General features: G+C 42.8%; 1 long non-coding RNA gene and 1 pseudogene across 3 annotated transcripts in view; one reads left to right on the top strand and one right to left on the bottom strand.

The window, feature by feature from the left end:
- LOC121012088 (uncharacterized) overlaps positions 1-18498 on the bottom strand; it is a 33662-nt gene extending 15164 nt beyond the window's left edge. For 2 of the 3 annotated variants that reach the window (XR_005781938.1, XR_005781939.1), the window contains exons 1-2: positions 14845-18498; positions 6323-6449 (exon numbers count right to left, since the gene is read on the bottom strand). This is a non-coding gene — a long non-coding RNA (uncharacterized LOC121012088). Of the gene's footprint in view, positions 1-5813; positions 6098-6322; positions 6450-14844 lie in introns of those variants that run through there. The other variant, XR_005781940.1, reaches the window with a different exon arrangement.
- On the top strand, positions 1480-3566 carry LOC121012086 (28S ribosomal protein S15, mitochondrial-like; annotated as a pseudogene).
- Positions 18499-27770: the final 9272 nt, after the last annotated feature.

Here is a 27770-nt window from a genome sequence, read left to right as displayed (position 1 = left end):
GATGCTGAGTAAGGTTTGATTTCACACAGAAGGTTTTCCCACATTCATTACATTCGTATGGTTTCTCTCCTGTGTGAGTTCTCTGATGTTCAGTGAGGTTGGACTTCACAAAGAAGGACTTCCCACACTCATTACACTCAAAGGGCTTTTTTTCCTGTGTGTGTGCTCTGAGGTTGAGCAAGGTCTGTTTTCTTACGAAAGCTTTTCCTACATCTATTACAGTCATAGGCTTTCTTTCCCTTATGAGCGCTCTGATGTTGAGTGAGTTTTGGCTTCTCACAGGAGGACTTCTCACATTTTTTACCTTTAAAGCTGTTCTCTCTTGTGTTAATTCTCTGATTTAGAGTGAGCTGTGACTCCTTCTTTACAGTGCTCTCACTATCATTACCCTCACTAAGTTTTTCTGTTGTATGAGTTCTCTGATGTTGAGTGAGGCATGGCTTTGCGTGGAAGGATTTCCCACATTTATCACCGTCATAGATTTTCTTTCCAAGAGTTCTCTCACTTTGAATGTGGTGTGACTTCCACAAGGTTTCCTCACTTTCATTATACTCCTTGGGTTTTCCTCCTCTGTACCCTCTCTGATGTTGAGTTCGGTTGGACTTCCTGCTAAAGTATTTCTCTAGTTTATTACAATCATAGTATTTCTCCCCTAGGTGAGCTCTCTGATGTGCATGTTTTGACTTCATGCATGAAGATTTCCTGTTTTTATTGATTCTTGCGATTTCCTTTCCCTAAGGGTTCTTGGATGAGCATTGAGCTTTAACTTTTGGGTGATGGCTTGTCTGCATTCATTACCTTCAGAGGATTTCTCTCCTTTGTGAGCTCTCTTACGTGTAACAAAGGCCGCCTTTTTGTGAAAGGCTTTCCCACAATTATTATATTCAAGAATCTTCTTCAAAACAGAATTCTTCTGATGTTGTATAAACTCCTCATTATGTCTGTGGGATTTCTTTTGATCATTTTCACAGGGCTTGTTCCCTGGGTGAGTCTTCTCATGTATCGTATCAAGGAATCCACATCCATTGAGATCATTAGACTTTTTTTCTTATCTGGTTTCTATTAATCATAATTAATTCTGAAACACTTTCCAAGCTTGTTCCAGAGGAGTCACATTTATGGGATATTTTCCTTGAGGGCACTGGATTTGTGGCCATACTAAATGCTTCTCTCAACATCTTGCCTCTCTCCATAGTCAATATTCTGCTGTTGAAGAATAAAGCTTGCCTCAAGTATTTATCTACCTTTTCTTGGCTTCTTTCTTTCATGTTATTGGCTTTCTGGCATTCTAGAAATATGAAAAATTGATACACATTATAAATCTTCACACATTTCTTGAGATACGGCATGTGCACAAGTGGACTATGTAGAGTTGATTCTTAAGTTTTTAGACATAGTCTTCTGGGATGAAAGAAGTCCTGAGCAAATATTTATTCTACTCTTTTGGTTTGGTAGCATGATAACAAAGAAAAAAAACACATTGTGGTAGGAAAAGTAGAAAGAGGAGAGAAAGCTGAAAATTAATACAAGTGACTATGGTTTGTTATGAATATGCTGTCAGAATGGACAGAGAGGCTGAGCCAGCATGGTGGCATCCTTGTAACACAATCTGTGCTGCAAAAGGGAAGGTGGCTGTGGCGCTGGTTCCTTGGGGTCACAGGTCAGCATGCTGAGAACGGCGTGGAGCGCGCTGAGGTCGCTTCAGACCCAGGCAGTGGCCCAGGCTCCAGTCCGTGGGCTGCCGGGCGGTGCGCGCACCAGGCCTCCCCGCCACCAGTGGGGCCTTCCCTCCCCTCCTGGGGGTGTCACCCTCCTGGCTGCTTGTGGATATGCCACCCAGAAACCAGTCCAGCCCAGCCAAGAAGATGACCCACCCACCCCCTTCCGCAACTGCTCAAAGACTACCAGAACATTCCTGGAACTGAGAAGTTTGATGACGTTGTAAGAAGACTCTTGTCTTTGGAAATGGCCAACCAGAAGGCGAAACTAAAAGTCAAGCAAGATCAGTTGATGAAGAAGATTGTGGCAAACCCTGAGAGCAGCAGCTTCCTGGAGGCTCGAATTGTCGCCTTGACCATCAAGATCTGCAATTACGAAGCACACACGCGGAGCCACCGAAAGGACGAGACGCGCAAGCGCTGTCTGCTGATGAGCATCCACCAGAGGAGCAAGATACTCACAAGACCGACCTCCATAAGACCAACCATGTGCCTTTGAGAAGGTATGCAAGGACCTGGGGACGGAATACACCTTTCCCTCTCCGTTCCACTGGAAAGCCCACCACTGCTGGGCAACCAAGAAGGCCCTGTGCATTCGGGTTTTCCGGGAAGTACAAAGGCTGAAGAAGCAAAAAAGGGCCTTAAAACCTGCAGCAGCGGCAGCCCGGAAGGCCAGAAGAGCCCAGAAAGCCCTTCCAAAGCTGGACCAGAGGCAATCAAAGAAAACCAATAAATCATATTAGAGTTGTGTCAAAAAGAATGGCTAGAGGGCTTGAAATAAGACATAAGGAATGGTGAACTGAGCAAAAAGGATGGTCAGGAAAACAAGGAGGGAGGATATTCAGAGGACGGGCAAAGACAAGGGATAGTGAGGAGGGAGACAAAAGAGACTGGTGGCGGGGGGGGGGGGGGAAGAAGGAAGTACCAGAGCCCAGATCAGGTTTACAGCAGGTCAGAGACTAGAGCCATATCCTCCCCACGCCCATATTTTAACACCTGCAGCGGAATCCTTACTCCATTCTCCATGTTCCCAATCTCTTCCTCCTCTTTCCCATTCTGTACACCAACTCCCAATTAAACCTATGAAATTACTAAGTTCCTTGGGTCTAAAGGTCAGTCTTATAGTTCATCCCCATCTCTTCACAGAGCTGTGATATGGTGAAACAACGTCCAAAGAGAGTGTTAAAGCATAGGCGAGAACCAGCCATTCACCTCTGCATTCTGGTTGGTGGGGCTTCATTTGATTCTATCAGAATTGGTCACCAGTTATCTGTCCTGACTGACACCTCTACTTTTCCCTCTTTCGATCTGCTGATTTACTTTGCCAACCCATTGTGTCCTGTCACAATACTAATTTTTAATTCCACCTTTATATCATGTTTTCTTCCTCTCTGATTTCTCTTTTCTGTGAAAACTCAAGCAGCTGGCTATCAACTTGGTCCAAGGACCTTTATTAATCTTTGTCTTAAAAATTTTTTTTAGCTATGGGTGATTATTATTATCCTCTGCTATTATCATTTTATGCAATAAGATCCACGGTATGCCTAAAAATATATGACTTTTCCGTAGCAGATAAAACAAATAGAAGCCAATACGTGAGCAAGGAAAATTTGATATTGGATTTTTATACCTAGAGTTTACGCTAGGTTCTTACACCCAAAATCACAATACAATTTTGAGTGACCAGTCCAGTCCTGTCAGATCATATTGGACCAGGGCATTTAATTCTGTGAACTGGAAATCTCTAGATACAAACCCACTCTCGTGTTCTTACTCGGGTAGCACAGTCTATCCTTCGCTCTACTCAGAACCTATACATCCTTCAGGGCAATGCTACCATCCAATTGCTTTTTTAAACAAGAATCTCATCACTTCAAGTTCCATTTACGGCAAGGTTTGCAAGTAAGTACTATCTGCACAATGTGTTCTGACACTATTTTCCACGGCTGGTTTGTATGGTGTTCTTTTCTACCTCTACTTCCGTGACCAAGCCTGATTTCGGTTGCTTTCAGTTTGGGATTTCAGCCGCCTCCAACCACTAATGAAAATGGGGCTGACATGTTGCTCTTGTTTTCCTTGTGGCCTTTGAATAACTTGCAGGAAAAGAGGAGGCGATTCTGACTTCACGCATCCACCTGCAATGCTGGAATTCACTCCTTCCTTCTCAAAACCCTTTGTTCATGTGGCTTCTGGGACACCACTGTCTTCTGGTTCTCTTCCCTCCATACTGGGTGCTTCTCAGTCTCCCTTGCTAGAGCCGCGTGCCTTCCTGACCTCCAAACGTAGTGCTTACAGGTGCAGTCCTTGACCCCCTCTCTAATGTCTCACTTGGAGTACAAGTCAGTCTTACGAGGACCAGAAAGCTTTGCTCCTGCTGACTCTCTGACATGAGCTGAGACTTTCTTCTGACCCCGCTCTGATCCCACTGACTGCTTGCTGTTCCCTGATCACACCCAGGAGACTCGCATCTCAGAGGCTCTTGTACCTGCTGCTCCCTCAATCTGGAAATCTCTCAGATAACCTGTGGCTTACTCTATCCTGTTTGAAACTGTATTCTACTGTTCCTGACTAATGTCCACCTTTGCAAAGAGGCCTTCCCCGACTTCCTTTCCAGAACAGCACTCCATGTCAGTCCCAATGCCCTTCATCTGATTTCAGTTTTTCATACTGCTGATCACTACCAGACATATATATATATGTGTATATATATATACATATAAATGTATATATGTATACATGTAAATATGTATATATACGTATATGTGTGTATATATACATATATATGCATATACATACATTTTTTGCTAATTTTTTTAGCAATACACATTTTTGCTAATTATAATATATACAATTACAATACAATATACAATATAAAATTTTTTGCTAATATTTTTAGCAATATACATTTTTGCTAATTGTAATATATACAATTTTTGCTAATTGCCAATTTTTTGTATATATATACATATATATACACATATATACATATATGGATATATATGTGTATATATATACAAAAAATTGGCAATTAGCAAAAAATATATATATACATATATATGCATATACACACACACATATATATGCCTATATATACATATATATGTATATATATATTTTTTGCTAATTGCCAATTTTTGGTAGACATATACATATATATGCATATATATACACACATATATATACACATATATGTATATGTATATACACATATATGCATATATATACACACATATATACACATATATGTATATGTATATACACATACACATATGTATATGTATATATACACATATATGTGTATATGTGTGTGTGTATATATATATGTATATATATATATTTTGCTAATTGCCAATTTTTTGCTAAATTTGCCAATTTGCTAATTGGGTCTACTGATAGGAGTAGAGACTTTGTATCCCCTCTGCTTGGAGTGTGACTGGTGCACAGCAGGTGCTTAATAAATATTTGTTGAGGGGCGCCTGGGTGGCTCAGTTAAGCATCTGACTCTTGATTTTGGCTCAGGTCATGATCTCATGGTTCGTGAGATCAAGCCCCACATTGGGCCATGTGCTGACAGTGTGGAGCCTGCTTGGGATTCCCTCTCTCTCCCAGCGTCAGAATAAATAAATAAACATGAAAACAAATGAATATCTGTTGAACATAAGAGTGCACCAACAACTGTATATTTACAGAGTGTTTGGCACAGAAGGGAAGGTGAATGGCCATTGCTGAACAGAAAGACAGGGAAATGAAGGTCTCGGGTGAGGAAGGCAGCAATTGGGTTCTACGAAAACCCAGCCAATCTCTCTGTGTGTAAAAGTCAAACAGAACACGAAGAGCATTTACTCATGAGAGTGCTATTTGGAGGTTTGGTATCTAAGGCATGGTGATCATCTGTCTTTAGTCACTTCTAGAAGCCTATAAAAGAAATTTCTGGGGCACCTGGGTGGTTCAGTTGGCTAAGTGTCCAACTCTTGATTTCAGCTCAGGTCATGATCTCACGGTTGGCAGGTTTGAGCCCCACATCGGGCTCTGTGCTGACAGTATGGAGCCTGCTTGGGATTCTCTCTCTCCCCTCTCTCCCCGCCCCTACCCCGCTTGCTCTCTCTCTCAAAAGAAACATATCAACTTAAAAAAATAAAAGAGATTTCTAAAACATTTTGAAAAATACCCTGAACTGGCCATTTGGGATCCAATGTCCACCAGCTGCCTTCTGTCTACCTTCGTTAACTCACCTGGGGGGCTCTGACTTGGGAGTTCCCTCCTTGGTACCCATGGCTCTCCTCCTTGCTCCAACTTGAATATCAGCTCAGGTCTGGTGACACAGCGCCCTGTTGTGGGAAATGACATGGGGCTCGGCAAAGTTGCTGAAGGTTCAGGGCCTTGGAAGAATCAGAAGAGAGAAGGTTTAGAAGCTGTACGATGACAGAGCCTTCATCAAAGGAGACCTCTGCACCAGGGAGGCGAGGATACAACATACTTTCAAGTCCCGAAAAGGGTCTTTAAATCCCACATCTCAAGTCTGATACTCGCTACATCCTACAATGATTTGGTTCCTAAGATAGGAAATGGATGCTGTTGGTAGTTGAGCGGGGAGCTGTGCTTACCCAGGGACACCAGGTGCCCGTAGTTCTCCAGTATCACATCCCTGCACAGGAGCCTCTGGGCCGGGTCCAGCAGCCGCCACTCCTTCAGGGTGAAGTCCACAGATACATCTTTGAACAACACTGATCCCTGTAACAGACCAATCCTGCTCTCTGTGAAGTGCTCAAGACCAGACAACGTGGGAAATACGCATGGGAATGAATTCCTACTGTGTTCAATGTTAAGAATTTACCAGAAAACATTACAAAGGATGTCAGCCATTAACCTTCCTTCATGCTATACTTTGTGGGAGAAAGACATCATAATAGAAATACTGTCTCCCGGGTCGCCTGGGTGGCGCAGTCGGTTAAGCGTCCGACTTCAGCCAGGTCACGATCTCGCGGTCTGTGAGTTCGAGCCCCGCGTCAGGCTCTGGGCTGATGGCTCAGAGCCTGGAGCCTGTTTCCGATTCTGTGTCTCCCTCTCTCTCTCTGCCCCTCCCCATTCATGCTCTGTCTCTCTCTGTCCCAAAAATAAATAAACGTTGAAAAAAAAATTAAAAAAAAAAAAAAGAAATACTGTCTCCCATTTACTTATTAATTCATAAAATGATAAAAATGGGAGTCCCTTTATGTGCCTAGAACTGTTCTAGTTGTAGAGGATGGTAAGACAAAGGAGACACTGGTCCCTTTTTTAAGGTGTTTATAGACCATCGAGGAGACTTTCTACAAAACACATACATGCACAATAATAAATTATGGGGGCCGCGAAAAAATGTGTATATAAGGTGGAGTGAAATCACAAAGGGAGGGGTGTTCAATCTCCTTGTTTTCTCAGGTTATGTTCATCAGGGAGATCAATATTGGATTGCACACCAATCAGTGTGAGTTTCGTGTGGACGTGGGCAACAGCTAAGCAAAGGTGGAGAAACGTTAAAAACACATTAAATTAAGAGAGCTGTAAACAGTGCAGTGTGACAGGATAAGGCTGGGGGCTTTGATGAGACTCAGAGCAGTAGAGGTACTTAGTGGTCAGACACAGAGAAATTTTGGACTTTCTCCTGGAGACCACTGGCCTCCAGGTATTTATCAACCCTGTCAGTAAGAGTTCCTAAGCCTCCCTCGGTGCATTAACTTGTAAATGATGTACCTCTACGACTCTCCAGCTACCCACCAAAGGGAAAGCTTCCTTTCTTAATTTTTGTAGGCACGAAAGACACACAAAAGGGTATTCTAATACTTTCTTTGCATACCATACACTACTTGATTGTCTCACGCAGTTTTCCGGGATGGACACCTGGCTTTGGGGATGACTTCCGTGGACAATGGGGATATATACATAAGTAACATGACCAGATTCATATTTGGAAAGCAACACCCTAGGAGCAGAGCGGGGGAGTGTGTGAAAGCAGCGGTTTCTCAAGCGACATGTTTTTGCCTGCTGGGGGGGGCACCGGCAATGTCTGGAGACCCTTGTCGTTGTCCCAGCTGAGGAAAAGGTGCTTCTGGTATATAGTGGGGGGAGTCCAGGGATGCTGTGGAATGTTCTGTGATGCCCAGGACAGCCTCTACAACAAAGGATTATCTGGCCCCAAATACTGATAGCGTTGAGGTTGAGAAAGCTTATTTTAAAGGGAAAAGAGAAGATTTTAATGTAGTAACAGGGGCATTTAAAAGTGCAGCAGATTCTGGGGTGCCTGGGTGGCTCGGCGGGTTAAGCGTCTAGCTTCGGCCCAGGTCATGAACTCGAAGTTCGTGGGGTTCAAGCCCTACGTCAGGCTCTGTGTTGTGCTGACTACTCAGAGCCTGGAGCCTGCTTTGGATTCTGTGTCTCCCTCTCTCTCTGCCCCTCCCCCACTGGCACTCTGTCTCTCTCTCTCAAAAATAAAGATTAGAGGGGCGCCTGGGTGGCGCAGTCGGTTAAGCGTCCGACTCCAGCCAGGTCACGATCTCGCGTCCCGTGAGTTCGAGCCCCGCGTCAGGCTCTGGGCTGATGGCTCAGAGCCTGGAGCCTGTTTCCGATTCTGTGTCTCCCTCTCTCTCTGCCCCTCCCCCGTTCATGCTCTGTCTCTCTCTGTCCCAAAAATAAATAAACGTTGAAAAAAAAATTTTAAATAAAAAAAATAAAAAATAAATAAAGATTAGAAAAATGAAAAAAAAGATATTAAAAAAAAAAAAAAGGTGCGGCGGAGGGGCACCTGGGTGGCTCAGTCTGTTAAGTGTCCAACTTCAGCTCAGGTTATGATCTCACTGCGCGTGAGTTTGAGCCCCACGTGGGGCTCTGTGCTGACAGCGTGGAGCCTGGAGCCCGTTTCTCCTTCTGTGCCTCCCTCTCTCTCTGCCCCTCCCCCACTCATGCTCGGTCTCTGTCTCTCAAAAATACATAAAAGTGAAAAAAAATTAATAATAAAAAAAAAGTACAGCAGATTCTAAATGGAATTAATCAGCGATTGGTTAGGGAAAGCAGGGAAATGGAACACTACTTACTCCGAGGTTATATCCAAGACCAGCTGGGTCGATGCTGGTGGCATATACGAAACTAACCACTCAGGAGAGAGACAGAGAGTGGGGTAGATCTTGGACATGTTCTGTGTAAGGCGTCTGTGACACATACGGGTGGAGAGGTCGGGTTGGCAGTTGAAGTAGGCTCCGCACTGCCAGCATGGAGCCCGACGCGGGGCTCGAACCCACAAAACGTGAGATCATGACCCGAGCCAAAGGAATCAAGAGTCAGACGCTTCACCAACTGAGCCCCCCAGGTGCCCAGTATCTGCAGCATCTAGAGCAGAGGAGGTCCACAGTGGTGCTCACTAAACAGCCATCAAATGAATGAAGCCACCGGCGGTGACAATTTCAAGAATAAGTGATGCTTTCAATACCACAAGATGGGCTGGACTCATCTCCAGATTTCTCTCTTCTGCCTCCAAAACCATAGCAGGGAGAGACATAAAAACACCAATACATTATCAGGGCAGAGGAGTACAGGGAAGGGGGCTGTCGGCAAGTGACAAATTCTGACTGGCTTCTGTAAGATACAGAGTAGGAGGCACGTACTGGAGGCGGTGTGCTCAACCCCCGAATACAAACACGGAATGTGCAAGAGTCTTCAGTTCTGTCCAGAGCCAGGCGGGATCTCCCAACTCAGAACCGGCCACAGCAGGACGTGGGCTCCGGGCTGAAGAACCAGGAGAGTGAGTAGGGGCTTTGAGAAAAGACAGCCACACTTCTGGGTTGTTCTTACACCCCGAGGGGTTGCCTAAGGGTTGACGCTCAGGATTGTGTTTCCTGTAAAAGGTAGGAGAACCACCTCCAGGAGTCTGCATGAACTTTGCAACCCAAGAGGGAAGCAAGTACTATGCGGAGGGCCCTGAACTGGCCACAGCCTTTCTTTTAAGGCAACTCTAGGGAAACAGACCAACGTGCTCTGCCATCAGGTAAGGCAGTGCCGGCTTTGGCAGGGGAAGGGAGGTTCCCCTCGAGCTCTGTCCCCCTCTATTGAGCCTACAGAGAGGCCTGTCTATACACATCTCCCAACAATCCACATGAAAGGCCCCCAAGTCCGCCCTTTCATTCAAGGGAAAAGCTCGCCAAAGACACAGACTCCTGTGTTGCCGAGTGAACACACATCAGCTGCCTGGATCTAATGAGGTTTTTGCCTTTCCATTTACACAGAAAACTAAAAAGGGCCCAGATGCGGGAGTAAAAACAACCATCGGAAAAATAAGCATTCACAAGTAAAACTGCTTAATAACAAATTATTTATTTTCTGTAAATAGAAACCAACATCTTAAAAAATAAGCACCAAGATGAATAGATTGAAGCATAGGGAAACAAAATCAATTTAGATATTGAAGACAAATATTTTTAAGACTTCAAATTGGTGTCCCTAGATTGATGTAAGAGCCTTACTTCCATAAAATGAGAAAAGTTGATCGCTTGCATTTCTATACACCAATAATCGAGCAGCAGAAAGAGAAATCAAGGAATACCTAGGAATAAACCTAACCAAACAGGTGAAAAAATCTATACATTGAAAATGATAGAAAGCTTATGAAAGAAATTGGAGAAGGCCCCAAAAGGCGGAAAAAACATTCCATGCTCATGGATAGGAAGAACAAATATTGTTAAAATGTCGATACTGCCCAAAGCCATCTACATATTCAATGCAATCCCATCAAAATAACACCAGCATTCTTCACAGAGCTAGAACAAGCAATCCTAAACTTTGTATGGAACCAGAAAAGACCCCGAATAGCCAAAGGAATCTTGGTAAAGAAAACCAAAGCGGGAAGCATCACAATCCCGGACTTCAAGCTGTATTACAAAGCTGTAATCATCAAGACAGTATGGTATTGGCACAAAACAGACACTCAGATCAATGGAACAGAATAGAGAACCCAGAAATGGACCCACAAGCGTATGGCCAACTAATCTTTGACAAAGAAGGAAAGAATATCCAATGGAATAAAGACGGTCTCTTCGGCAAATGGTGCTGGGAAAACTGGATAGAAACATGCAGAAAAATGAACCTGGACCACTTTCTTACACCATACACAAAAATAAACCCAAAATGGATGAAAGACCTAAACATGAGACAGGAAGCCATCAAAATCACAGAGAAGAAAGCAGGCAAAAACCTCTTTGACCTCAGCCCCAGCAACTTCTTACTCAACATGTCTCCGGAGGCAAGGGAAACAAAAGCAAAAATGAACTACCGGGACCTCATCAAGATAAAAAGCTTCTGCACAACGAAGGAAACAATCAGCAAAAGGCAACCGACAGAATGGGAGAAGATATTTGCAAACGACATATCAGATAAAGGGTTAGGATCCAAAATCTATAAAGAACTATCAAACTCAACACCCAAAAAACAAATAATCCAGTGAATAAAGGGGCCAAAGACATGAATAGACACTTCTCCAAAGAAGACATCCAGATGGCCAAACGACACATGAAAAAATGCTCAATATCACTCATCATCAGGGAAATACAAATCAAAACCACAGTGAGATACCACCTCACACTTGTCAGAATGGCTAACATTAACAAGCCAGGCAACAATAGGCATTGGCGAGGATGGGAAGAAAGAGGAACCCTTTTGTACTGCCAGTAGGGATGCAAACTGGTGCAGCCCCTCTGGAAAACAGTACGGAGGTTCATCAAAAAACCAAAAATAGATCAACCTTATGACCCAGCAGTTGCTACTAGGTGTTTATCCTAAGGATACAGGAGTGCTGTTTTGAAGGGGCACATGCACCCCAATGTTTATAGAAGCACTATTGGCAATAGCCAGAGTATGGAAAGAGCCCAAATGTCCACTGGCTGGTGAAGGGATAAGGAAGAAGTGATGTATATATACGATGGAATATTACTCAGCAATCAAAAAGAATGAAATCTTGCCATTTGCAACAACGTGGATGGAACTAGAGTGTATCATGCTAAGTGAAATAAGTCAGTCAGATAGACAAACATCATATGACTTCGCTCATAGGTGGAATTTAAGATACAAAACAGATGAACATAGGAGGAGGGAAGCAAAAATTGTATAAAAACAGAGAGGGAGACAAACCATAAGAGACTCTTAAATACTGAGAACAAACTTAGGGTTGCTGGAGGGGAGATGGGGGGTGGGCTAAATGGATGAGGGGCTTTAAGGAGGCCATTTGCTGGGATGAGCACTGGGTGTTATATGTAAGTGACGAATCACTAAATTCTATTTCTGAAATTATTATTACACTATATGTTAACTAACTTGAATTTAAATTTTAAAAAAATGAGAAAAGTGGACTATGGGCAAAAAAAAGGGGGGGACCCAGATAGTGAATATATCTTTTTTTTAAGATTTATTTATTTATTTATTTAGACAGAGACAGCATGAACAGGGGAGGAGCAGGGAGAGAGAGAGAGAGAGAGAGAGAGAGAGAGAGAGAATCCCAAGTAGGCTCTGCACGGTCAGCACAGAGCCCCACACAGGGCTCGAACTCATGAAACCATGAGATCATGACCTGGGCCGAAACCAAGAGTCAGACACTTACTTAACCGACTGAGCCACCCAGGCGCCTCCCCAGATAGTAAGTATTTTGGTGTCCACTTGGCGGGGGGAAAAGCCAACCCTAAAACTCTCTAAAGAAGGCTTGAAAACAAAATGGCATGGGTGACAAAAATGAGCTGATCTTTCAACGCACAGAACAAAAGCCCAGGAAAATGGAAAAGGTGACAGAAAAATAAAGGAGCCCAGACAGACCGCAGGGGAGAGGCGCCCACAGCCTCGCAGGAGGTCTGGGTGGCGAGAACGAAGAGGAGGAAGGGAGGGAACTAACCCCCAAACCACTGAAAGTGTCCGGGTGCACGCGGGTCTTCACGGGCAGGAACCATCCGGCCGGCAAGTGGGCATCCTGGCGAAAGAGCTCAAACCCCCCCGAGAAAGAAAAACTTGCAAGAAAGAACAGAATGGGTCGCCTGCACGGGCGTGAGGACCAAACTGGCACATGACTTCTCAGCCTGTCCAGACGCTGGGAGGTGAGGGAGACCCTGCTTTCCCAGAACACCCTGAAGGAGAAGGGAGTCCGAACCCCGGTTCTGTAGCCGGTCACTCACGTAACAGGGCGGAATAAAGGTACTTTCGCATATTCAGACTCAGCGGGAGTATCACCACACAGATGTGTGCAAAACACTCCAGAGCCTTCCATGAGGACTCAGCAGTCGGAGAAGGAAGACAACTACTGGGACAGTGTGGTGAACAGACAGAAGAAGAACAGACAGGAAGAACCGCTTCCTGATGAAGCCAGCGAAGTGAGGGAGACTTACCGACTGTGCAAGGGAAGAGGCAGGTGATTACCCAAAAGGAGGGGCGCCCGGGTGGCTCAGTCGGTTAAGCGACCGACTTCGGCTCGGGTCTTGATCTCATGGTTCATGGGTTCGAGCCTCGCATCAGGCTCTGTGCTGACAGCTCAGAGCCTGGAGCCTGCTTCGGATTCTGTGCCTCCCTCACTCACACTCTGTCTCTCTCTCTGAAAAATACGTGTAAAAAAAAATTTTTTTTAAAAAGATACTCAAAAAGAAACTTTAAAAAATATCTATAAAGTGTAAGTAGGCAAAATTTTCATCTTTGGACAAGGCTACACATTGTGGGTGTGAAGCCCAAGAATTCTTGAAACTTTGGGAGAGGGACGGCCACAGTGATTGACGGAGAAACTGAGGCAGGCTGGTCCCGTCCAGCAACAGGCCACCTGGAATATGGTGATAAAATCAGCCACTGAAAATAGAGACTGACTGGTCCTCTGGATGGGCTAGGACTGTCAGAGCTAAGGGCCAGCAAAGGGTACATCACACCCTCTTTCTACCGAAGTATCGTTCCCAGATTTAGTAAATAAAAACACAGGGCACCCAGTTAAACACCAAATAGATTTTTAGTATAAGTATATCCCATGCATACTTTACTTTAGTATAAGTGTGTCCCTTTACGTGCCCTGTGTCTTATCTGGCAATGCCATGCCTAAGAGATGTCCCATTCCAAGTTTTTGGACAGGGTGGGGTGGAAACAGATGGTATCTTCCTCCCTGGAATGGGTGGAAACCTTGCAGATTTGGGCTCTAGGACAAACTTGATCTATCTAGCCAAATTCCTTTTATTTATTTTTAGTAATCGCTACACCCAATGTGGGGCTTGAACTCACGACCCTGAGATCAAGAGGTGCATCTTCCACCAACTGAGTCAGCCAGCTGCCCCCTATCTGGCCAAATTTCTAATGATGTATCCTTAGAACCATACCAGCTACAGGCACTTAAATCTTTTATTTATACTTTCAGTAAAAAGGGCATAATAAATGTTTTTATGTTTAATGTTTTAATGTTGTTGTTGTAATTCCAAGAGCCAAGCCAGGTAAGGAATTTAATAGAGATTGGAATATTTTTTTTATTAATTTTTTTCCATGTTTATTTATTTATTCTGAAAGAGAGAATGTGTGAGCCTGGGAGGGGCAGAGAGAGAGGGAGAGAGAGAAAAACCTAAGCAGGCTCCACACTGTCAGTACAGAGCCCGATGTGGGGCATGAACTTATGAACCTGTGAGATCATGACCTGAGCTGAAACCAAGAGTTGGATGCTCAACTGACTGAGCCACCCTGATGTCCCAACAGTGACTGGAATATTATAAGCCATCCTAAATTGTAGATAACATTATAACTATTATAACTTCATCTCTTTATCTTCAAACTTGGGACCACAAAAATAACAAGAAAACATATACTAGAATTGCAATAATTATTGGGGCGCCTGGGTGGCTCAGTTGGTTAAGCATCCAACTCTTGATTTTGGCTCGGGTCATGATCTCATGGTTGTAGGATTGAGTCCTGCATCAGGCTCTGTGCTGACAGCGTGGAGCCTGCTTGGGATTCTCTCTCTCCTGTCTCTCTGCCCCTCCCCAACTCGCTCGCATGATCTCTCTCTCAAATCCCCATTAAAAAAGAAAGAAAGCACGGTTACTAAACACGTAAAATTAATTCTTAGATTTCTTTGAAAATTTTGAGTAATAAGTAAACGACTCACCTGGGATGTGTTCATTTTCTCCTGCTCCAGGAAAAGTTTCAAGAAGTGTGGGGGCAGAGCTGGAGGAAGCGGAAGCAGCAGAGAAATCACGAGAAAAGCGGTCGGTCCTGACAGTCCTCATAGCACTTGCCTAGAAATCCACACGTCATAGCTGGCAAACAGCCACGTGGTGGGAGAAAGTCTCTTACCCTTCAGAGGGGGCAGGTGTGCCGAGGGGACTCTCGTGACCCTGGTGTAACCTCGGGGAGCCAAGAGAAGCATACTTTTCACCGGGGAGAGTAAATATTTTTATCTTATTGGTTTCTTACAATTGGTTTCTTACAGCTTTCTTTGATTTATAACAGACAAATATAAAACCAGACAAAGACCGGGTTAAACAAATCTTAGCAAGGATGACAGCCGTGTCTCTGGCCATTATTAAACATGGTACATTCTGAAGTCTTTGCTGTCTGGGACCTCCTTTACAGTAATCTGGTCACAGAAAGTGGAAGGGAGAACACGTACATGTGTGTAACTGGGGCAGGGACAGATGAAACAGAATGATCATATGTTGATAATGGCTGAAGCTGTGACAAATATATGGGAGTCATTACACTATTTTCTTCCGTATGTCTTGAATATTTCCACCAGAAAAAGTGTAAAAAAGGACGCAGCAAACAACAAAAACCTGACAGAGATCTGCTCATTTACTCTTCTACTTGTATTTTCAACTCCTTCAAGTTAAAGAATTAATAGGAACCTCTGACAAGAGGGACAGGTGTGCTTCAAGGGAGTCCATTTTTTCTAAAAGGGATTTATTCTCCTTTGGTTTCAGTGTCTCCAAAGAATTTTTTTTTTTAAATGTGTATTTATTTAATGAGAGAGAGAGAGAGAGAGAGAGAGAGAGAGAGAGAGAGCATGCACGTGGGTGGGGAGGGGCCGAGAGGGAGAGAATCCCAAGCAGGTTCCATGCTCAGCAGGACATGGGGCTGGACCCCACAACTGTGAGTTCACGACTTGAGCCTAAATCAAGAGTTGGACGCTCAACTGACTGAGCCACCCAGGTGCCCCTCCAAAGGATTTTTTATTAAGAAACTAATTTTGCTTTAACTGAGACATAGTAGACAGGACGGGACTTGGGAGTCAGGGGGCCCCAATGCCCCTTTAGGTGCTGGGACTAACAAATAATGTAAACTGAGATTATAATAATATTGATGATACTGAAAATACTTGGGTCATGCTTCCTGTGTAACAGGCACTATTCTAAGTCCTTCACATATATTACCTCATTTATTCCTTAAAATAAAGCAGAATGTAGGTAGTGTTATTACTCCCAGTTTACAGATGAGGAAATTGAGGGAAAGAAGTGAAAGTAACAGGGTAGAGCCACGCTTTGAACCCTGGTAGTCTCCAGAAACCTTGAACTTAACCCTATGCTAATGACTCGCTCAGAGTTCATACTGTTCACTTCTAAAATGAGGCAGGATTATAGAACTCCTGAAGACCCCCTTTCTGTACTCCTACAAAGGCAGGAATGGGGGGGGTAGCATATCTCTAAATTCCAGATGAGGTGATGGCCAGGGTCTGTGGGCTGTGTAGATCCCAGAAGAGGGACTGGAGAATAAAATTGCGGGGAGGAGTCTCTGGGAGGAGTGGAGAGAGTGTCTCCCCCACCTTCTTCCCAGACCACAGCCTCACCAACCATCCACAGGATTTCCTCATCCCAGGGAGCCTGCCTCTTGCCCAGCACCCTCAGCTCAGCTGACCTCTCTCTTTTGAAAGTTGGCTCACATCTTCACCGATTGACGGCTCTCGACAACCTCTGGTGTGGTGATGCTCTTCAGGGCGAAAGGATCAGGAATTGCCCCAGAGGAAGTCAAGATAGAACGTGCTTGTTCCTGGGATCTGTGCCCCCGCATCGGAGGTGAGCTGTATCCAGGTAGGATGGGGATCTCCCCTCCCAGGTGGGAGTCCTGCTTCTGGTGGCCCCACCTTCTTTCCTCACAAGAGCTGTGTGATCCAAGGAAATAGGAACCTGGCTGGAGGGGGTAAATTCAAATAATCTCCAGCCCAGGTCCCAACTCTCTCTTGGCCTTCACCACCCCTGTACAACTTTTGTGGCTCCCAGACCAGCAGTATTAGCATCACTGGGGAACTTGATAGAAATGCCGATTTGGGGGCCCTTCTGAACCAGAGATGCTGGAGGTGGGGCCCAGACAGCTCTTGGGTTTTAACAAGCCCTCAAGGGGCTTGAAGCCCCTTGACGTCTAGAAGCCTCCATTACGCGGTAACCCGAGGGTTCTGAACAGATGCCAAGAAATCTCCAAGAACTCTAGAGACGTCAGCCTGGTCCACTCCAGGTTGTTCCTCGTGGCGCTTGGGGGCTTGCCACTCTGCTAAGTGCTGTAAAGGATGTGCTGCTGGACGAACCCCGGCATGGGATTTAGAAATAAAACTGAGACATGCATCCCAGCTCCCTCAGTTACTGTCCATGAGGCTTCACCTCCAGAGCCTTGGTTTTCTTCTCGGTTAAAAGGGGATTAATACCAAATTTACAGGGGGTCTTTGGAAATAAATAATATTCTTAATGAAAAGAACGGTGATAAAGGTAATTAACATTTCCCAGTTACTCAGTGAGGACCCATGATGAGTGCTTCATAGGTGCTGTCTTATTCAATCCGCAGAGCAACCTTGAGGCAGGTTTTAGGAATGAGTTCATTTTAGGATGGGGAAACTGAGTCTTAGAGGCTCATCATGTTGCCCATGGAGACTCAGTGGCCGAGCTAGAATTTAAACTCGTCTGAGTTCAAACTGAGGCTCCTGTATCAGTCTGCTATAATGCAGACCCGCCACCTGCCCTTAGCTTGCAGGCATATAATAAATACAAGAATTCACTTTCATCCCCGCTGCTGTCCTGGATTTGACTCGCTAATGAATACGTGACCAGGGCACGGGCAAATTCAAAGAGCTTCTGGAAACAGCTCTTTAACAGTCAGATGCCTTTTCTCGGAGCACTGTATTCTGACCAAGAAACCCGCGCCCTTATCCTTGTCGTGGAACCTGCGGGTCTGCAGCCAAACTACTTTGTCTCTGGTTTTCGTTAGGGTCTCGGGCCGCGTGGGATTCGCCCAAGTTTTCGCTTCCACCACGAGTGGGCACAGACCTATCCCACACCCGGCAAAGCAACCCTCCAAACTAGGTTCTCACCTGGGGTGCGCATTCTTCCGGCAGGACTCGGTCACGGAGCAGCGCGTCGACCGGGAGGCTTGTCGATTACCAGCGCTGCGAAGCTGGAGACGAGGGAGCGGGCGAACAAGGAGGAAGAGCTGCACATGCGCAGAAGGAGCTGCGAGGGATCCCGTTCCCTGGGCTCTGCTCCGGTCATCCATCAAATTTGGGACGACGCCGTTTCCCATAAGTCTCTGAGCCCCCTCAGGGAATGTCAGAAGAGCCCTTGCCTATTGGGTGAGATGGGTTATTTGTCCAAAATCATCTTTACTCTTGTTTAGAGCCCTGGTTCCTCCATGACCCCCTGGATTAGGCATCTGAACCCGGCTCCGCCTACAACCAGGGTCCCCTTAGACTCAAAGCTACCTTGAGAAATGTACCTTGAGTATGTCAACTGCACACATGAAAACAAGAATTTAACTAAAGTTCTAGAAAATAAAGCCCAGCAATATAGCAAAAGATTGATGCCCACCACCAGCAAGTCTCCCCCCAGGAATGCAACACCACCTCCGCTCAAAATGAGATTTCAGGGGCGCCTGGGTGGCTCAGTTGGTTAAACGTCTGACTTCGGCTCAGGTCATGATCTCATGGTTCATGGGTTCCAGCCCCGCGTCGGGCTCTGTGCTGACAGCTCAGAGCCTGGAGCTTGTTTTGGATTCTGTGTCTCCCTCTCTCTCTCCCCCTCCCCTGCTTGTGCTCCCTCTCTCCCCCTCTCTCTCTCTCAAAGGTAAATAAACATTAAGAAAATTAAAAAAGAGATTTCAAAATGCACTAAAATTGTAGATAAAACGGCAGATACACTAAAAGTCAAAGGAAGATTTGATCAAGGGCAGCCCTCATAATCTCCCCTCCCAGAGACGACCATGTTAGGCGACACCTTTGCTAAAACAGGACCCTAAGAGTTCAATGTGGTAGTTTGATATTTTCATTAAATGTGCGGTTAATAATTTTCTGGCCCTTTTAACCTTTTTATTTGGAAAAATTTCAAACTTACAGGAAGATTGCAGGAGTGATTCATTCTGCATGAACACCTGGAAACCATTTACTTAAATTCACCAATTGTTAACATTTGCACTTTCAATTTCTCTCTTCTCATCCTCCTCACTATTTGAGAGTAAGTTGCAAACATGAACTGTCACCCCTAAAACTTTAACCTATATTTCCTAAGAACAAGGGCATTCGTTTATGTAATACCAAAGATCAAATCCAAGGAATTGAACACTGAAATGTTACCTAATATGTAGACCATATTCACGTTACCCACTGTCTCAATAATCGCCTAACATTTTTTTTTCCTGATCCAGGATCCAATTCAGAATCATTCATTAGATCCATTTGTCGCACTGCCCAGACTCCTTTAATCTAGTTCCTCAGTCTTCCTCGGTCTTTCATGGCACTGTCAGTTTTCAAGCAGACAGACCAGTTGTTTTGAAGAATATTCCTTCATTTGGGTTTGTTTCCTCACAATTAGATTCAGGTTATACATTTCTTGGCAGAAATTCTACATAAGGGATGTTATGTTCTTAGTAAATCACATCAGATCAGTTTCATGTACATGATGTTAGTTCGTTCCAGTTTTGGTAATATCACCTTTGATCCCATGATTAAGATGGTGTGAAGGTCAATATACTCTTATATCAATTGTATCTCTTATGCCAATGATAGTAATAGGAAGTGAGATCCATTGACAGAGGCATTCAGTATCTAGCACTAGGTTAATAAGAATTTAGCTGCACTTGTGGTTAGCATAGCATAATGTGTTAACCTGTGGAATCACTGTGTTGTACACTTCAAACTAATATAGCATTGTGTGTCAACTATACTCAAATAAAAAAACCCCCAAGAATTTGGCAGAATTACACAAAAGAAACTATTACCTTCTACCATGTGACATTAATGATGTGACACATATTGTATTGTAAAGACACATATTGTTTTCCTAGATGGGAAAGCTCAACATTCTTTGATAAAAGTCCAGTCAAAATCTCAATAACTTGAGTGATGCGTTTTTCTTTCCTTTTCTTTCTTTCTTTCTTTCTTTCTTTCTTTCTTTCTTTCTTTCTTTCTTTCTTTCTTTTTCTTTCTTTCTTTCCCTGTCTTTCCTTCCTTCCATTCTTTTGTTCTTTGTTATTTTACTTAACAGAACACATCTAAATTTCATCTGGAACAAATAAACAAAAAAGCCCTGGGAAAAAAGCCAAGAATTGAGAAAAATTGTAGTATTTCCTATCAGACATGTATATGTATGATATAAATGTGATAGTCAAATGGTTGCCTCTGGCTTCTTAGAAGAGCAGGAACCCAAGAGCTCATAAGAATTGAGAGCAGGTAGAATTTCCAAGTTGGGCACTGTGGGAGGAGGGGACAAATGAGGCAGTCGAGAAATCATGTTAGGAAACTAGGGGCAGTGGGAGGAGAAGACAAGCTTATGTCTCTAGTACAGACACATTATAAGACATACATTTTGTATGGACTCTTAATTTGACATTTTAACAGGAAGCCACCAAGTACCTTGAGAAAATATAAAAGAACTTTCTCACTAATTTCTGGGCAGGGATGGCCAGCTGTCAGACTTGAAATGAGTGCTGAATTTTACTCTAGAAAAATTTGAAACCTTACTTTCAGGGAAAAAAATCAAGTAAAAACACACTTGGACAACACATTTGTTAAATATATGAAAGAAATGGTTTATGGACTTCATTTAATTATCTCTTACACATTTATAAGAAGATCGCACTACCATAAAAGTGATATATGGATATGAAGGGGAAAGTAATAAAAGGGAAAATGCAAATGAGGAATAAATATGTGAAAGCAGCCGATAAACTACAAATAAAAAATGCAAATGTTTAAATACATTTTTTGGCCTTTACAGTTGGCAAAGATTATAAAGAAAAAATGATATCCACGGTGGGCATAAGTTTGGGGAAATGTTCATTCTCATAAATTTCTATTTGGAATATAATTTATAGAACAATTTGGAAGCTACTCTGTACCAAGATTTAAAGAAGCATGTACTTTAATGTAGCAATTCTATTATTAGAGATACAACCTAAGGAAATAATTGTCTAAAGATACACATATAAGTACATTTCTTACGATTTATGTTAACAGCGCCACATTGTCAAAAATCTAAATCTAGGGGCGTTTGCGTGGCTTAGTCGGTTAAGCATCTGACTTTGGCTCAGGTCATGATCTCACGGTTTGTGAGTTTGAGCCCTGCATCTGTGCTGACAGCAGAGAGCCCTTTTTGGATCCTCTGTCTCCCTCTCCCTCTCTCTCTCTGAAAAATAAACATTAAAAGGGAATCTAAATCTTAAAAAAAACAAAAAACAAAAAAAAACAAAAAAAAAAAACAGGGGAAAAAAAGAAGAAAACGGGTTGTAGGAATCCATAAGGTGGGAAATATATCAGGTAACCATGAAAGTTCATAAGGCCAAGATATATAAACTGACATGGGGAGAATTTACAATATTTAAAAAATAATATACTTTTCAGAACACCTGGGTGGCTCAGTCGGTTAAGCATCTGACTTTGGCTCAGGTCATGATCTCGCAGTTTGTGAGTTCAAGGCCTGCATCAGGCTCTGTGCTGACAGCTCAGAGCCTGGAGCCTGCTTCGGATTCTGTGTCTCCCTCTCTCTCTGCCCCTCCCCTGCTCACACTCTTTCTGTCTCTCAAAAAATAGATAGATGCTAAAAATTTTTTAAAAATAATACGCATTTTACACAAAAATATAAGGTATTGGTCTTTTTTTGTATGAAAATCATAAATGGTGTAAGCACATAAAAGCAAATACAGGAACAAAATCGAACCAAAAAAATTTAAAATTACTTTATTTCATATGTAACAATGGAGCAGTCTATGCAAGGATTTTGTTCATAAGACCTGGAAAAATTCAAAGCCTGCATTATTCAATTCTCATATCCCCGTAGGAAGAGATGTAGAATAGGAAGAAAACATTCTCAGGGAGCATAAATTCGCACCCACCGTGGAATGTATCTGCTTTAATACTGCCTCGTTTTATTTTCTCGGCATTAGCTCTGATGTTGTATTGAGCGTTCTCCGCTAAATTAACTGCACAGTGCATTATGGTGTTTGTTTAAGTGTCTTTGTAGTATATTGTAACATCTAATTTTCACTTCAAAGTAATTGGTCTTCATGCATTTTTAAGCCCCCTAAGAGCACTACCATTTAATGAATATTTGGATGAGACTGGTATAGTAATTAAAATATTTAAAATTTTAATAACGGTGAATGTTAAAATAACTGCCAAAGTAACAAAATCACTCAAAATATCCTAAAGCATTAGTAACAGTGTACTTATTCAAGGACATTAACAATCCTGAGCTTGATTGTTAAATGGGTGAATTTTAGTTTATTTGCTAAAATGACATAGCCAAATCTCAGTAACATAAACAAAACTCACAATTAGCGCTCTTTACTGCTTACAATTTATGTGGTTCCTTACAATTTTGGAAACTCCAAAAGGCTTGTATTATATTGAAATTTGTACCTAATATGAAGCATTAGTATACTTGCTGTTGGTTTCTTATAAACATCCATTATCAATCATATTTAGGAAACCTCCTTCCTTCCTAGTTTGCTAAGGATCTTTGAAATTATGAATTTAAAAAATTATGACTAGACTGAATTTTAACAAATGCACTTTCCATATTATTGCTATGACCTTTATGTTGCTAATATATTTTTGTTTCACTGATTAATTTTTAGAGTTGAACAAATACTGTATTCCTGGACTAAATTCAGCTTGATCATGAAATCTCACCTTTTAAAAATATTGCTTTTTTTTTTTTATCTAAGTGAGATAATGGATATTAACTAAATTCACTGTGGTAACCATTTCATAAAATGTGAGAGTCAAGTCAGGGTCCTTCACTGGCTCAGTCAGTGGAATGTATGACTCTTGTGAATTTGAGCCCTATATTGGGTGTAAAGATTACTTAAAAAAAATAAAATCTTAAAAAAAAAAGTCAAGTCATGCTTTACATCTTAAAAAAAATTTTCTTAACATTTATTCATTTTTTGAGAGACAGAGAGCACAAGCAGGGGAGAGGCAGAGAGAGGGGGAGACACAGAATCCATAGCAGGCTTCACACTCTGAGCTGTCAGCACAGAGCCCGACACGGGGCTCGAACCCATTAACCGTGAGATCACGACCTGAGCTGAAGTCGGATGCTTAACCGACTGAGTCACCAAGCTATGCTGTACATCTTAAACTTACACAGTACCGTATGTCAGTACAGTATCTCAACAGATACTCAGTACCGTATGTCAGTACAGTATCTCAACAGAACTGGAAATTATATCTCAATAGAACTGGAAGAAATATTGTCCAATTTGCTAATATTTTTTTTTGAATTCTTCTACTTCATGAATGAGATTGACTTTTAATGTTTCATTCTTATAATATCCTTAATTTGGTTTTGATATCAAGATTATGTTGGCCAATAAAATAAGTTGAGGAATATTTCTTCTTGTTCTATTCTCTAGAACAATTCCTACAGGATTGTATTACTTCCTCATTATCTATTTGGTACAATTAACGGTGATAATATCTGGGTCCTCAAATTTTAAGTTATGGAATGAATTTTTAAAAGAATTTTAAATAGTGAAAGAATTATGTAGATTTTCTATTTCTTCTGTTGTCAGTTTTAGTAATTGATGTTTTCCTAGACATTCATCCATTTCATCTAAAAACAATAGCAGGAGGCTCCTCTCAATTTCTAGTCTTAATTCTGTTGCTAACGATATATGTGATCCCAGGCGAGTTACTCATTCTACCCTAATGTTATTGCTATTTTAAACAAGGAGCAAGATTTAGATAACTTGCGAAGTTCACTCCTGTACTACCTTTCAGTGCTTCTCTAGCTAAGAGGAAAAGCTTTTCTTCACCTTGGCCAGGATCGAGGGGAAAAAAAAAAATCAATCAGTTACCATAAGTATGGTAATGCATATGGTATAAAACCAGCCCAGAATCTGGAAAGAGGAAGCAGAAAATAAAATTGGTGTGTAGTTTAGGGGAGAGTGGAGAACACTTCATCTGCTGGGGTTGGGGAGCTCTTATTCCAGTGCCAACCCCTCCAACACCCTACAGTAATGTTTATTTTCCCCTCAGACCCTGTCCCTTACCAGTCCCTTTTGCCCTGGCTTACTGCTCCTCTCTCCAAGTTTGCTCACAGCTTCCACTGTCACACTGTGACACACTGCCTTAAGAGGTCTCAGGTTAGGAAGGGTACTCTCCAAGGTACTCCTAGAACCATCCCCTTCTTCCTTCTTTTGAGCTCGTTTGTATTCCTCTGGTGCTTGGACGTGTGCCTGGGTGTCAAATGAACTCGATCTAGAACCTCAGACTTGGCTGTAAACTCTAAACTGGGTGACTGAGGACAGAGGCAGACTAGAGAGGCTTTCTCACTGTCTGACCCTTTGAAATGCAATCACCAGAATAGTAAGATTAATTCAATATTTTCTCCACAGTTATTTGGCATGTGGGACACAGGATATTACAGATACTTTATATCCTTTTAATATTAAGGATAAAATGGAGCATACATTTTTAATTTTAGGCATAAACATGTATTGAAAAGATAATTAAATTTAGAGTTAAGTATCTGTTTGAATCCCAGCAACTCCATCCACTAGCTATATGACCTCTACTTCACCTCTGAGCCTTACTTTACTTATTTATCAAAATGAGGATTTAAACCCTAACCTTGGGGAGCCTGGGTGGCTCATCCCATTAAGTGTCCAACTTTGGCTCAGGTCATGATCTCACGGTTCGTGGGTTCAAGCCCCGCGTCAGGCTCTGTGCTGACAGCTCAGAGCCTGGAGTCTGTTTTGGCTTCTGTGTCTCCTTCTCTCTCTGCCCCACCCCTGCTTGCACTCTGTCTTACTCTCTCTCTCTCTCTCTCTCCAAAATCAATAAATATTTTAAAAAATTAAAAAAAAAATCCTAACCTCGGGACTGTGAAGGTGGAGATAGTTAAGAACCTAAATAAAGAGGCTTGTAATAACAACACTGATTGGATGCCTATGTGCCTATTAGATACTAGGTGATGTGCACAGAATCACTTTGGAACCTTGTTAAAATGCAGATGTCCTATTCAGCCAGTGTGGGGTAGGGCACAAGATCCTGCATTCCTGACAGTCCCCAGTGATGCCCATGCTGCTGGCCCCCTATCCCATTTTTTTTAAGAGTACTTACTTGAGGCAGGGAAGGGCAGAGAGAGAGAGAGAGAGAGGGAGAGAGAGAGAGAATCCCAACCAAGCTCGTGCACTGTGAGCATGGAGTCCAGTGCAGGGCTCAGTCTCATGACAGATCATGACCTGAGCTGAAACCAAGAGTCAGACACTCAATCGACTGTGCTACCCAGGTGCCCCCATCACCATCACATTTTGAGTAGCAAGGTGCTAAAACTTTTCCTTTCTAATCCCATTCAATCCTCATAATAGCACCTTCATTTTTCAAAAGAGGAAACAGAATAACACAGATTAAATAGCTTGCTCAAGGTCAGAGAGCCTCTCAGGGGCAGATCTGGGATTTGAAGCCAGGCATGTTTGGTTCTACAAAGCACACAAGCACTGCGGATGATCCCTTATCAGGGAAACTAAACAGCAGCAACAACAACAACAACAACAACAACGTCAGTGATCTTACCAGCTGCCCTCAAGTACTTCATTATTAAGCACTTGCATTTATGGAATCAATTCTGGTAACTCATTTTTTTCTTTACTTTTTAAATTTGTGAAATATAAAACACTTATGGAGAAGTATGCAAAACAAATGTACAGCTTACCAAATTACTGTAATGGGAAACCAGTGTAACCACACCCACGTCAAGGAAGAGAATTCTTGTACATTTCCATGGCCATAACTAATACACAGAGTGCACTTACTGAGAAAGAAATCAGCTTTCTCCAGCCCTGGAAAGGAGCTCTCCGGCTGGGGTCCACCTTGGTCTCCTTGTCTCTGGGGTGACTTTAGAGTAGGCTGAGAAACAAAGAATTTAGGGGGTCCTTGCTGGCATGGATGGAGTGATCTCAAAGCTTTGCCTCCAGCCCACCGGGGCCAATCCTGCTACCACTTTTTCCCACAAACTGCCTTGGAAAGAAGAAAAAAAGTAAAAAGAGAAAGAAAAAAACAAATGTGAAGAAGCCGCATGAAGAAAACTGCACACAAGAAAGCTTGTCCTGGTTTAACAAACCCAACCAAAATCGGATTTATTTTTGCTGTTTTATTTGACAGTCTTTTTTTAAAATTTTTAGTGTTTATTTTAGAGAGTGAGAGACAGAACGTGAGCCGGGGAGGGGCGGAGAGAGAGAGGGAGACACAGAATCCAAAGCAGGCTCCAGGCTCTGAGCTGTCAGCATAGAGCCTGACGCGGGGCTTGAACTCAAGAACTGTGATCATGATCTGAGCTGCAATCAGGTGCTTAACTGATTGAGCCACCCAGGTGCCCTGACAGATGGTTCTAAAAGTTCATCTGAAAGGAAATTAATTAGGAAACCAGCAGGACTTTTTTTTTTTTTTTTTTTTTTTATAAGAACAGCAGAGTAATACTTTTAATAATCAGAATGGCTTAGGACTGGCTCCATATAGTTTTCCTGTTGAAAGACAAGCAGAGGGGAGCGTTGGCACACTGGGGGTCCCCACCGACCTCCCAGAGCAGGAAAGGGTGGAGGAGAAGGGGCAGCTTGAGGGACTGAGGGCACTCAGCTCCCCAGGGACTGTAATAGGCACCTGGTCTAGGAATGCATCTGGAAACAGATAGAAGGGAATGGATTTGAGAAATATGTTGGCAATCAGATGCAAACTAATTGGTAATTGATGGGTGTGAAGTATTAAGTAGAAGCTATTTCTGGGGCCTTATTTACCATTATTGAGCTTGTGAAAGCCATATAATCTACATACATATTCTTACATAGCAATATTCTTCTGCATAATCTGTATCTTTAAAGAAAGATTGAGATCCCCACTCAACAGATTATGCAAATCAGTCACAAAATACCCAGCACTTCCCTACCCAGTATGCAAACATACTCCACTCATTCCAAAATACCGATTCCCACGTGCTATGAATGCAGTAGTAACTCTCGGTGCAGTAGAACGCTGTTGCACAAAAATCAAGTACATGATCCAATCATATCCCAAAAGTTCCGTACATAGCTGTCTATATAATTACAATGTGCAGAGACAGGCATATTTTTTCTTATCTAACCCAGCCTGAAGTGGCAGGATTGGTGACACTTATCTCTCTCTCTTTTTTAAAGTAATCTCTACACCCAGTGTGGGGCTCAAATTCACAACCCTGAGATCAAGAGCCATGTGCTCTACTGACTGAGCCAGCCAAGGGCCCCTTGTTTCATTTTCTTAGTGCTATTATAACAACGTCTCAGAAAAGTTTACTCCTAAACCAGTCACAAAGGAAAAAGTGAAGGAGATGAGCAAGCCAAATCACAGAGATCTTCCTGAAGGGGGCTTCTTATAGAAAAATGGGAAGGGTCACCCGTTGTTAGGAAATCCTGCGGCTTTGTCACTTTTCTTTGATTTGACCATGGCTGTTACTGGACCTTCAAATTTGTGTGTACATATTACAGTCAACTTGACATATTAAGAGTCAACTTGAGGTGTTCAACAGTAAAATCTGCTGGGATTTTTTTTTTTACTGAGAATGCATTAAATCTACAGACCAATTAGGG

This window comes from Herpailurus yagouaroundi, unplaced genomic scaffold (assembly GCF_014898765.1).
Source record: "Herpailurus yagouaroundi ecotype Mexico unplaced genomic scaffold, PumYag 196, whole genome shotgun sequence".
NCBI lineage: Eukaryota > Metazoa > Chordata > Mammalia > Carnivora > Felidae > Herpailurus > Herpailurus yagouaroundi.
This window is presented reverse-complemented; position numbering and strand designations above follow the sequence as displayed.